General features: G+C 40.3%; 1 protein-coding gene across 1 annotated transcript in view; it reads right to left on the reverse strand.

Moving 5' to 3' along the window:
* The window catches only part of tex264b (testis expressed 264, ER-phagy receptor b), a 454,741-nt gene that overhangs the window by 289,536 nt on the left and 151,431 nt on the right, over positions 1-13,774 (reverse strand). The window lies entirely within an intron of this gene.

The following is a 13,774-nucleotide window of genomic DNA, read 5'->3' on the forward strand; positions in this document are numbered from 1 at the left end:
TTATGCCCTTTGTATTAGCCATTTCTGTCTTGGGAAAGATTTTCTGGCTGTCTACTATATCTGTTCTGGAGCACATCTTCAGTACTAACTACAGCCTGGATGTTGTCTGGTTCCACAGACTTTTCAGGTGAAGTTACAGTGATTTTGGAACTGTTATTTCTATGTTTGCCTCTAAATTATACAAAGTGAGGTCAGTCTAAGCTGTGGTTTGAGATGTCTTCATTTTCACAGTCTTCTTCCTGCCCCTACGACTACAAGGGCTTCAAGTTTTTGAAATTGTAGGATAAGGTTTGGGTAGTAACGGATAGAATGTTCCAAGTGTGCTGATCATTGCAGGCAGCTTCTGACTCAGCAGACAGTGTGGGTTCAGGATGAATTAGGATGGGAGGAAGAGGAATGCACATGTTGATAATCCTCCCTCCAGCCTCTGGCTCAAATCATGGCTGCAATCTCAGCAATACCTTGTCATGTGGGTCAGAATTAACTTCTTAATACAAGGCAAAACTTATTGCCCTCTAATGCCTTCAAGTTGTCTGTTATTAATATTGTGAGTTATTCAAACACAACATTTTTTTGTAGGGACATGTCTATCTTGAACTACTTGAATCTTCTTTGTAAGAAAAAGGGAAATATGTCAGTGAATGCCCAACAGCAAGGTTGAGTGATGGTTGATAAAATGCAAATGTGTAAACATTGTAGATGCAAGGCTTGTTACAATTCCTGTCTATGAAGTTATAGTGTGTGAAGGTCAGATAAATGTATGGACTATTAATTCTATTGCAATATAAAAAATGTTTGTACTTTATTTAGAACCTGATTACTAAACATGTCATCACAGGTAAATTAAATGAAATTCAAGTGTGGATCAGCATATGGAATTATGATGTTACTGTAATTATGGAAATGTGGTCCCTAATATCCCAGGGCATTGAAGTTTTGAACGTTATGGGGGTAGGGGGTGGTTGTACAGATTAGGGACAGCATTGTGGCAGTACCTAGGGATCATATTCCAGAGGGATTGTTCAAGCAGGCCATTTGGAAAGAGCATAGGGATAAGATGAATACCATCACTTTTTGGGATTATGGTATAGCCCTCCAAATAGTCAGCAGGAAATAAGAGGGACAGATACTCAACCAAATCACAGAAGGTGTCACAGCAATAGTGTGTATGGTGGGGGACTTTAACTCTCTCTACATTGACTAGAATTGCCAGTTCTGGAACTTCATGGGGTGTAATTTCATAAGTTCATCCAAGAGCATTTTTGGGACAGATAGTTCTACCAGAACTATCTGGTATATCCCAGAAAGAGGGTCAGTACTCAAACTTACCATGAGAAATGAAACCAGGAAGGTGGTAAAAGTGTTGGTGGGAAGACGTTTGGGAAAAGTGACCACAGTTCTATAAATTTCAAGGTAGATTTAGAAAGGAATAAGACCGGTACTCAAATTAAGGTCCTAAATTGGAGGAAGGTTGATTTCAACAGCATTCAAGAGGACCTGGTGAAAGCAGATTGGGAGCAGACTGCAGATAAAACAGTATTTGACAAGTGAGAATCTTTTAAAAGAAATTTGCAAGAGTTCAGGGCTGGCATGTTGTTGAAGAGTGAAAGGCAAGAATGGAGAATCTAGAGTGAGAAAGGGTATTGAAGGTTTGATCAGGAAATAAAGAGGAAGCACATGAAAGGATTAACTAGATGGGCTCTCAAGCATTTTAGGAGCAAAGTAATAGCTTGTTAAACAGAGGTCCCCTCGGGAACAATGGAATATGTGTGGAGCCTGTAGTTTGGGTGTGGTCCAAAATGAGTACTTTCTATTTGCTTGCTGCAAGGAGAAGAACGTAGAAGATAATGAGGAGGTAACTAAGAGGATTGATGAAGCAGGCTGGTAGAATGTATACATAGATGTTAGTAAGGCAGTTGACAAGGTCCCAAATGGTGGGCTGCTCCAGAAGATGAAGGCACATGGGGATCCAAGGCAAACTGGCTAATTGGATTGTAAATAGAAACAGGAGAAAATCTGCAGGAACTGGAAATCAGAGCAACGCACACAAAATGCTGGAGGAACTCAGCAGGCCAGGCAGCATCTGTGGAAAAAATAGAGTCAATGTTCCAGGCCGAGACCCTTCGACAGGACTGGTGAAAAAAAACTGAGGAATAGATTTAAAAGGTGGGGGAAGGGGAGAGAGAAACACCAGGTGATAGGTGAAACCTGGAGGGGAGGGATGAAGTAAAGAGCTGGGTAATTGATTGGTGAAAGAAACAGAAGGCCATGGAAGAAAAAAAAACAGGGGGGTGGAGCACTAGAGGGAAGTGATGGATGGGCAAGGAGATAAGGTGAGTGAGGGAAAAGGGGATGGGAGATGGTAAAGCGGTGGAGGTGGGGGCATTACCGGAAGTTTGAGAAATCAATGTTCATGCCATCAGGTTGGAGGCTACCCAAATGAAATACAAGGTGTTGTTCCTCCAACCTCCAACCTGAGTGTGGCCTCATCATGTCTGTGGAGGAGGCCATGGATGTATATATCAGAATGGGAAATGGAATTGAAATGGTTGGCCAATGGGAGTTCCCACTTCTACTGGCGGACAGGGTGTAGGTGCTCAGTGAAGCAGTCTCTTTATCTATGCCGGGTCTCACCATTATTCAGGAGGCCACACCAGGAGCACCAGATACCCCAATAGACTTAAAGGTGAAGTGTCACCTCACTTGGAAGGACTGGTTAGAGCCCTAATGGTAGTGAGGGAGGAGGTGTAGGGGCAGGTGTAGCACTTGAATGATAATGAGGGAGGAGGTGACCTGTCCCTAAACTTCCTCCCTCACTACCATTCATGGCCCTGAACATATTGCTTTGATTGGAGGACTTTAGTTATCGGGAAATATTTGATAGGCAAGCTTGTTTTCCCTGGAGCAAAGGAAGCTGATGGGTGACCTGATAGATAAAACATAAAATTATAAAAGGCATAGACAGCGTAGTCAGAATCTTTTCCTGTGGTAGGAGTATCAAAAGCAGGAGGAAATAGCTGAAAGGAAGGAGTTTTGAAGGGCACTTGAAGAGAAAGTTTTTTATATATGTTGTTGACATCTGCAATGTACTACTAGTGAAATAACCACTACATTTAAAAGGCATTTAAATAGGTACTTGAATAGTCAAAGGATAGGATAAACTTAACATGGACAAACGGAATTAGTATGGATGGGAAGAAAACTCAATATAGTGAGTCAAAGGATCTATTTCTGTATAGTACAAATCTATGACAGCATATCTTACATGTGGACAGTGTTCTTCCTGAAAGTCAAACACAACCATCCCTGAATATGATGCTTTTATGCACAAAGGAGTCTAAGCATATCTTAAAGAATTTAGAAAATATGCAACTTCTACTCGTCCTCCCTCTTACTTCCCTCACAGGAAAATAGCCACTCACAGGAGACCTTGCCCACGCCCAGGATTACAGCTGCACAGGTGGAAGGTCAACTGAGGAAGATCTGTACCAGCAAGGCGGCTGGACCGGATGGAGTTTCCCCACGATTACTGAGGGCCTGTGCGACTGAGCTGGGAGAACCACTACAGCGCATCTTCAACATGAGCCTGGAGCAGAGAAGAGTACCCAGACAGTGGAAAACATCCTGTATTGTCCCGGTACCGAAGAAACCACAACCAAAGGAGTTGAATGACTTCAGACCTGTTGCCTTGACGTCGCACGTGATGAAGACCATGGAGCGGCTGATAATACAGAATCTGAGGCCACAAACCAGGCACGCCCGGGATCCTCTTCAGTTTGCGTATAAGGAGAAGGTGGGAGTGGAGGATGCTATCACGTATTTGCTGCACAAATCCCTCTCTCATCTGAATGGGGTCAGTGGTGTTGTGAGGATTACATTCCTGGACTTCTCTAGTGCCTTTAACACCATCCAGCCCAAGATCTTAAGGCACAAACTAACGGAGATGGGAGTAGACTCTCACATGGTGGATTGGATAGTGGACTACTTGACAGATAGACCTCAGTATGTGCGGTTGGGAGACTGTAGGTCTGACACGGTGGTCAGCAGCACAGGAGCACCGCAGGGGACCGTGCTCTCTCCGGTCCTGTTCACCCTGTACACATCAGACTTCCAATATAACTCGGAGTCCTGCCATGTGCAGAAGTTCACTGATGACACGGCCATAGTGGGGTGTGTCAGGAATGGACAGGAGGAAGAGTATAGGAAACTGATACAGGACTTTGTGATATGGTGCAACTCAAACTACCTGCGTCTCAATATCACCAAGACAAAAGAGATGGTGGTGGACTTTAGGAGATCTAGGCCTCATATGGAGCCAGTGATCATTAATAGAGAATGTGTGGAGCAGGTTAAGACCTACAAGTATCTGGGAGTACAGTTAGACGAGAAGCTAGACTGGACTGCCAACACAGATGCCTTGTGCAGGAAGGCACAGAGTCGACTGTACTTCCTTAGAAGGTTGGCGTCATTCAATGTTTGTAGTGAGATGCTGAAGATGTTCTATAGGTCAGTTGTGGAGAGCGCCCTCTTCTTTGTGGTGGCGTGTTGGGGAGGCAGCATTAAGAAGAGGGACGCCTCACGTCTTAATAAGCTGGTAAGGAAGGCGGGCTCTGTCGTGGACAAAGTACTGGAGAGTATAACATCGGTAGCAGAGTGAAGGGCGCTGAGTAGGCTACGGTCAATTATGGAAAACCCTGAACATCCTCTACATAGCACCATCCAGAGACAGAGAAGCAGTTTCAGCAACAGGTTGCTATCGATGCAATGCTCCTCAGACAGGATGAAGAGATCAATACTCCCCAATGCCATTCGGCTTTACAAATCAACCGCCAGGAGTAAGATATGTTAAAGTGCCGGGGTTAGGACTCAATGTATTTAAGTAAACTACTTAAGAACTTTTTAAAAGCTATTATTAATGCTTTTTGAGAGGGTGATTTTAGATGCATATCATATTTTTACTGAGTTAAGTATTGTATGTCATTAGTTTTGCTACAATAAGTGTATGGGACATTGGAAAAAATGTTGAATTTCCCCATGGGGATGAATAAAGTATCTATCTATCTATCTTCTACGTTTGCCTCCAAAATGCACATAGTGAGGTCAGTCTGAGACGTGGCTTGGGGTGCCAAATCAGGTGACAGTGTTTCTTCATTCTCACTGCCTTCTTCTTGCCCCTGTACCTCCTGCCCGATGGTAGTAGTGAAAGAAAGGAGGGCATGCCTGAATGGTGGGGGTCCTTGATGATGGATGCTACTTTCTTGTGGCAGCACTCCTATAGATCTGCTCAATGGTGAGGAGGACTTTTCCTTTGATGTACAGCCCTGCAGCCACCAATTTCTATAGACTTTCTATTCCTGGGCTTCAGTGTTTCTATACTAAGGTGTGATGCAACCAGTCAGGATACTCTCCACTATGCATCTATAGAAATTTATCGAAGTTTCTGGTGACATGCCAAATATATGTAACCTTCTAAGAAAGTAGAGGCACAGTCATATCTTTTTTGTGATGGCACTTACATATTGGTCCCAGGGTAGATCCTTTGATATGTTAACACCAAGAAATTTATTGCTACTGACCCTCTTCACCTCCGTTCTCCTAATGAGGATTTGCTCATGAACCCCTGGTTTCTTTCTCCTGTAGACAATAATCAGCTCTTTGGTTTTGCTGACATTGCTGTTGTGGCACTATTAAACTAGATTTTCAATCTCCCTCCTATATGCTGACATGGCCAACAACAGTACTGTATGTTATCAGTAAACTCAAGGGCACCTCTACCGCAAAACAGCCTCAGTAACATAAGCTCACTGTGAGGCATCCTGCAATAAAGATCCCTACATAAGCAAACAAACAAGCTAATTGTAATTATTTTTATGGCAAAATCTTTCATTTGGAATGAGAGGAAAGGTCTGTAGTTCTAACCAGAGATCATGGAGTATGGAGCAGTACTGACAAATCATTTGTAGTATCGAATTCTCAAGCATACCAATCCCAGAAAAGACTTTTCTAGAAATCCATATAGTAGTGATTAATAGAGATTTTCTTTTTGCCTAGGTTATTAATACTCAATGGTTTAAAAGTTCAGATATGGATATCAAGGTAAAATATTTACATTGCTCAAACTGCATAAATGGAGGCTTTAATTTGCGAGCTTGAAACTCTTTGAAGTTGTGCCAGCTGAAGCTTGGAATAATTCAAGCTATGTAGGCACTGGAAGCATGGCAATACTTGAAGACTGCCCCCAGTACATATTTGGACTGTATTGGTCATTAACAATGCATTTCACTGCATGTTTTGATGTTTCGATGTGCAAAGTGGCAACTAAACATATTTTTTATCCTTTAACCTCCTGATACAAGTCCTCAAAACAAACCAGAAAAGCAGTGTTCAGGAAGCAAATCTCACCCATACAACACACACTTAATGGAATTGAATGAATTCCAAGCAGGAAAATGGTGCAGGTCATTGATCAGTGTTGAACTTATTGAATGGCAGTACAGGACATTGGAAGGAAGTAAGGTGATGCAGACTATTGAACGGCAATTTAAAATGTGCCATTAGATTTCCACTAATAATTCCCACATGGCAAATCCACTACCTCAGCCCAACGAAAAGGGGCAGAGATGAGGATCAATAAAGAAATGCAACCCAAAAGGAAAGAGTTAATTTCAGAGATTTGAGAAAGGTGGTTGGAATAATGAATGGCCAGGAAACCAGTAAATGAGCAATGGTGCCATCAAAGTGTAAATTCCCTACATTCCACCGAGATGTAACACTGAGCATCATAGGAAGTCATTCCCACCTGTGGCCATCAAACTTTACAACTCCTCCCTCGGAATGTCAGACACCCTGAGCTAATAGGCTGGTCCTGGACTTATTTCCACTTGGCATGATTAACTTATTATTTAATTATTTATGGTTTTATATTGCTATATTTCTTCACTATTCTTGGTTGGTGCGGCTGTAACAAAACACAATTTCCCTCAGGATCAATAAAGTACGTCTGTCTGTCTGTCTGTATAAAGATATCTCACCATGAAGAAAAGCATAAGCTATGTAAAATCAGAGAAAATAGAAGGGAAACATGTTCTCTAGCAAGTGAGTTGGTAACAACGCATTCAGCATTACATCTTAAACAAAGTTATACAACAATGGCTAAAGAGAAGCAGGACTGACAACTGAATGTTGCTGGTTACAGGATTTTCAGAAGTGATAGACTGGGGTAAAATATGGGGGAGGGAGTCACAATATTGATTAAAGAAACAACTACAGCTGTGAAAAGGGGTGATAAATTGAAAGAATCAAGCAATTAAAATAGTTAAAGGTTGAGTAAAAGGAGGTAAAAAAGACATAAAAGAGCATATTAGGGAAAAAAGCTGGAAGTAAAGGTATAAATTAAAAGTACCAATTCAGTAGTAGTGTGGTATTTCAACTACCCTGATATAAACCATATACTTATTGTTAGTGGACACTGATTTCCTAAACTGCATGGAACTTCTACTTTAACCATTAGGTTTTTAAGCTCAACAAGTGGGGGTATGGCAGAAACAATTCTGTATTAGTTTTAGAAAAGGTTTTTGGGCAGATGGAAAGAAAGTCAAGCAGAGTAAAATTTTGTGGCATGATCATAATTCTATTAGATTTGGTATAGTTAAAAAAGAGGACAAAGATGAAATAAAAGTGAAAATTCTAAATGAAGGTAAGGGCAGGGAAATAATTAACAAAAAATAAGCTGCAGCCAGCTATTTGATTGCAAGTCAGTCTCACAGCAGTGGGAGGCATTTACAAAGAAGATTCAAATAGTTCAAGATAGACATGTCCCTACAAAAAAAACAATGTTGTTGTGTTTGAGTAATGCACAACTTTTTTTGAAAAGGTAACAAAGAGAATGAATGAAGGCAGTGCATTTAATACTGCCTACTTGGTTTTGTGCAAGTCTTTTGTGAAGTCCCTTTTGGCTGGCTGTTCAAAAAGAGTAAAAGAGCACAGGGATCCAAGTGAGAGTGATAATCTGAAACCAAAATTAACTTTGGAAGTAAATCGTTATGGTTGACAGATACTTTTCTGTTTGAAATACCAATGTGATTCCATACAGAACACTACCCAGTCTCTTGTTTTTTTAAAAAATATATATATAAATGCTTTTGGAATATGTTTACAATATAGAAACCAGATGTTTTGCTGACAGCAGGAAGAGAAGGATGGTCTGGTTGGTTGGGCTGAAAAGTGGAAAATGATGTTTAACCCTGAGAAATGTAAGGTGATGCATATGAAGAGATGCAACAGGAGGTTTGCAATAAATAGTAGATACTGAATGATATGGAGAACAAATGGATTTTAGACCACCACAAGTCCTTTAAAGTTAGAAGGATGGGTCAACAAATAGATCAAGTAATACATTTTCTAATACTAGCAGTAGTGCTCTGTGTCAATTTGGATCTCACTGTGAAGAACATATAAATAGAACAATTGGAAGAAGAAGGTAATGGAAATAATTTGTTATGACTATGCTCTTGGTTAACAACAGTTCCTAGATGTTAATGTTATGTTACAGTGTGAAGTATTCACTTGAATGGAATCTATACTTCAGTGAATATGGTTCCTATCCACTGAAGATGTTGACCAGGAGACTACATCTGAATTGATCACAAAATCCATTGCAGGGCAGATTTCTTGCTTAAATCAACAAATTATTCAAAATATGTTTCTGCTCATTTAAGTAATTGGGCTAAGTGTCAGTTGTCAACAGAAATATGCACAAGCCATCTTATGTTATTATTGCATCTGGAGATGTGATGCTGCAGCTGCTGATCAGGCTAACACCAAAAGGAGAGGTGAGCAAGAGAATGCATACAGGACTTAGTGGCTAAACAATACTAGGATAAAAACATTGCATGAGTTTACATTCAGTTAAAAAAAAGACCAAGAATTCCTATCAGAGCTTAATGCAGGGGTGCAAGCCCCTTAAAAGCAACTTTATGACCAAGAAATGTGAATAGCAAGAGAAAAATAAGTATTCTAATAAGGTAGCAAACACACTTACTGCAGTCCAATGCTAGAAGTTCAAAGTAAATTTATAATCAAAGTACAAATACATCACCATATACTATGGCAACACGAGTGAATCTGCAGATGCTGGAAATAAATAAAAACACAAAATGCTGGCAGAACTCAGCAGGCCAAACAGCATCTATGGGAGGAGATAGTGACAACGTTTCGGGCCGAAACCCTTTATCAGGAGTCCCGAAACGTTGTCACTACCTCCTCCCATATATGCTGTCTGGCCTGCTGAGTTCTGCCAGCATTTTGTGTTTTTACCATATACTGTGGATCGTTTTCTTGTGAACATTCACAATACAACAAAGAAATACAGTAGAATCAGAGAAAAACTACACACAAAGATTGACAACCAACATGCAAAAGACAAACTTGCAAAAAAAGCAACCCAAATAATAATTAAATAAATACATACATAATCTTCAAAACATAAGTTGCAGAGTCCTTGAAAGTGAGTCTATAGGTTGTGAAATCACTTCAGAGTTGAGGTGATTGAAATCAACCAGGCAGGTTCAGGAGCTTGATGGTTGAAGGGTAGTAATATATTTATGTTTACATTTATCTAGTCTACTTCTGTGAACTAATGATTAAACTCTGTAAGAATTGACTTCATTGTCAATAAGATGCCTTTGTAACCATCTGAGAAAATGCAGGGCCATTTCCAACAATTCTAAACAGCCATCACAGCTGGAACTGCTTCATTTACACCTACCCAATAATATAATTTACACTTCACTTTGTTATTTTTCCACACATTCCTCCAGCAGCATTGTCACGTGTCCTTTCTATTCCCGCGGGTAGGCAAAGTTGGCTACCTTTATTTAAGAAAAGTATATTCAGTCGTTTTAAACAACAAAGTTATCAATCACCTGTAAGTATGGCAGAAATCCTTTAGTTTTCTTGTTGGCTGCTACTCAAAAGAAACAGTGCGAAAATTACAGGTACAGTAGATGCTTAGTTTGTACTGGCTGTTCTTATCAGGAAACCCAGCATGCAGTTTTCTTAAAGTCCACTATTAAGACCAATGTCTGGTTGTGCAAATTTCAGATACTCAACACAACAGATTCTGCAGATGCTGGAAATCCAGAGTAACGCACACAAAATACTGGAGGAAATCAGCAGGTCAGGTAGCACTTATGGAGCAGAATAAATAGGATCTTGGCTTGAAACATTGACTCTTTATTCCCCTCCAGAGATGCTGACTGACCTGCTGAGTTTCTCCAGGATTTCATGTGTTGCTCAGATACTGTAGATCTGCCCCATGTACACCCTGGCTTCCTAATATAATACATTACTCACTTGATTGAAATATTCCTAGTTCAAAATACCTCCTAATATGGACTTGCAAGAGTAGATGAATAGGATGTATGTTATCACTAATGATTCTTTACTCTTGGGAAAAATTGCAGAAAGGCACTAAGGGTTGAAGGTGATGCATTGGGAATTGGTGAACAGAAGTCTGTAAGCACAAGTACATGACCATGACCCTCTTCGGTCAATAGCTGTTTTTAAGCACATCATCTTTTAGTGAATACATCTAATAATTTCTGGAAAATATTTATCAAGTCTGCTGAAATGCTATTAAAAAGCACTTGTGCATTAATATCCTTCAGTACAAGAAGTCAACCAACCCTAAGCTACACACAAAGTACACTGCAGATGCTCTGGTCAAAGCAACACATACAACACGCTGGAGGAACTCAGCAGGTCAGGCAGCATCCATGGAAACGAACAGTCAACGTTTCGGGCCAAGACCCTTCATCAGGACGTACAAAGGATCTCAGCCCGAAATGTTGACTGCTCATTTCCATAACGCTGCCCGACCTGTTGAACCCTAAGCTACAACTGTCCACAGTACCACACCATGTAGACAACGGTAAGCTGACTCTGATGCAACCATATAACAGACTACAAATATTCAAATCTGAAGCAAAACCTGAGCTGCGCAAAAACTCAATGAGTTGGGCAGTACCTGTAGAGAGAAATATACAGTCACCTTTTCAGGTCAATAGCTTTCATCAGCATTACAAAGGAGATGCTGCAGAACTCACTGTACGAGGAGGGATGGAGTCAGATGGTGTTTAAGAAAGAGACAGGTGCTTGAACAGGAAAGGTCTTGAAAGCTACAGATATAGTGCAGAAGAGGGCGAAAAGATCAGCATAAATATGGTAGGCTGGACAGCCAGTCTTTCTACTGTGAACTCTATGAATCAGTGACCTCCCTTCACTGTCAACTCCAACGGTGATAATTCCACGTTACTGTAATCATCACCAACTCACCTATCTCCCTTATCTCCCAGGCTCTGACAGCGTACCTGGTAGGGCACTGAAAACCTGTGTTAACCATGTGGTTGGAGTGTTCAAGGACAACCCTTCAAGGTAAGCTAGCCAATAATATAAAAGACAATATCAAAAGTTTGTTCAGATATATAAAGTGTAAAAGAAAGGCGAGAGTGGGTATTGGATTGCTGGAAAATGACACTGGAGAGTTAGTATGAAGAGTGTTTTGATGTCTCTAGGCCTGTACTCACCAGGGTTTACAAGACAGGGTGGGTGGGGGTGGTTGGATCTCGTTGAAAAATATTAAATATTTAAAATGTGGGACCAGAGGGCACAGCCTCAGATTAAAGGGATGTCCATTTAGAACAGAGATGAGGAGGGCTTTCTTTTGCCAGAGGGTGGTAGTGAACCTGTGGAATTCATTGCCACACACGGCTGTGGAAGCCAAGTCATTGAGTATATGTAAAAGCAGAGATTGATAAGTTCTTGATTAGTAAGAGCATCAAAGGTTATGGGGAGAAGGCAGGAGAATGGGGTTGAGAGGGATAATAAATCAGCCATGATGGAGTGGCAAATCAGACTTGATGGGTCAAATGGCCTAATTCTGCTCCTGCGTCTTATGGTTTTATGGTCAGCCTTTATCGGGAGATCAGCAGTTTCAAGTTCCTGCATGTTTACATCTCTGAAGATCTGTCCTGGGCCCAACATATTGATCCAATCCAAAGAAAGCATGGCAGTATCTATATTTCATTAGGAATTTGAAGAGATTTAGTATAAGACCAAAGCCTCTATTAAATTTCTACAGATGAACCTTACAGAGCATTCTTACCAGTTGCATCACTGTCTGGTATGGAGGGGCCACTGCATAGGGTATGAAACAGCTGCAGAAAGGTGCAAACTCAGACTGCTCCACCAAGAGCACTAGCCTCCCCAACAGTGAGGACATCTTCAAAAGGGGATCCCTTTCTCATTAAGGACCCCCACCACCCAGGACAGGCCTTCTTCCCATTGCTACCATCAAGAAGACACAGGGGCCTGAAGAAACATGCTCAACATTTTAGAAACAGCTTCAACCATCAGATTTCTAAATGGATAATGAACCCATGTACTGTACCACACTACTTTTTTTTCTCTTTACATACTTAATTTAATCATATATATTAGTTACTGTAATCTATAGTTTTTTATTATGTATTGCACTATATAGCTGCCACAAAACAACTAATTTGACAAATATGCCAGTGATATTAAGCCTAATTCTGATTCTGGAGAACCAAGTGGTTTCCAAATCAAAAAGAAAGGAGACTCCAGATCAAATGTATGCTTCAATTTCAAAATAAAGTTCCTGGGTGAGTAAATCAACTTCAATTAAATTAAATGTCAGATGTGGATTTCAATATTTATAGTTTACTATTTTCACACTTTGTGCCGGAGGATGAATTATACCCCTATTGTCTCTGCCTACTGGAATATGTATTCAATGCACCTTTTGAAAGTACAGTATTGTAACAGCCATTGAAAATTTTCAACAATTGTGCTTTGACTAAAAGTTTCTTTTATCTGAGTCTTACATGGGAGAAAAATGTTATAGCACAAAATAAGTGTGCTTAAATTAGGGATTGAATCAAAAATATACAATTGTAGGAACTCAACATATAGCCCAACTTGGTTATTACTACTCTAGCTGTAAGACCTAAGGGTTGGGTTCAAGTCCCATTTATAAAGGTGCATAATTAAGGGTGAAATTTACTGCAGAGCTGAGAGATGTTTTGGATAAGATGTTCACAGCAATCAACTGAAATTAAGAGATCTAACAGAGTAATTCAAATAATTGCAAATTGTTCTTTCAGAACCTCAAAAGACAGATCAACTGATAATATGTCCCGTCTTTATGTGAACCTGTCACCTAAAGCTGATTAAGAGCAACTCATCAGCTCTGGGGTCCTCAGGTTGTTCCAAAGAACAGCACAAAGATACAGCCAACAGAGCGATTGCTTAGCAGCTCCAGAGATCAAGGTTCAATCCTGACCTCGTGTACTGAATGTGTGGAGTTTGTATGTCCTCTCTGTGGTTGTGTGGGTTTTCTTTTGGATGCCCCAGTTTCCTCAGATATCCCAAAAATGTACAACTTTGTAAAGTTAATTGGCCAGAAACAGAGATAGGTGTTATAGTGATATACCGTAGTTCCCACTGAGATATAGTGGGAACAAAGAAACTGATATGATGAGCTAAGACAAGAGTGAAGCATATGTTATTTTACTTTGGTGTCTTAGCATTAAATGTTAAATGTATCCTGGAAAATTACATGTTGACTGTGCTCAAACTGCAACATGTTTTTTTCAACAATTATTCACTATTTTGTGAAACATCATGGTTTTACATGTGCTTAGGTCTTAAACTTGTCTTTTTGTAAATACTATACAAACAGTTCAAATAGTTA

This window comes from Hemitrygon akajei, chromosome 19, assembly GCF_048418815.1.
Source record: "Hemitrygon akajei chromosome 19, sHemAka1.3, whole genome shotgun sequence".
Taxonomy (NCBI): domain Eukaryota; kingdom Metazoa; phylum Chordata; class Chondrichthyes; order Myliobatiformes; family Dasyatidae; genus Hemitrygon; species Hemitrygon akajei.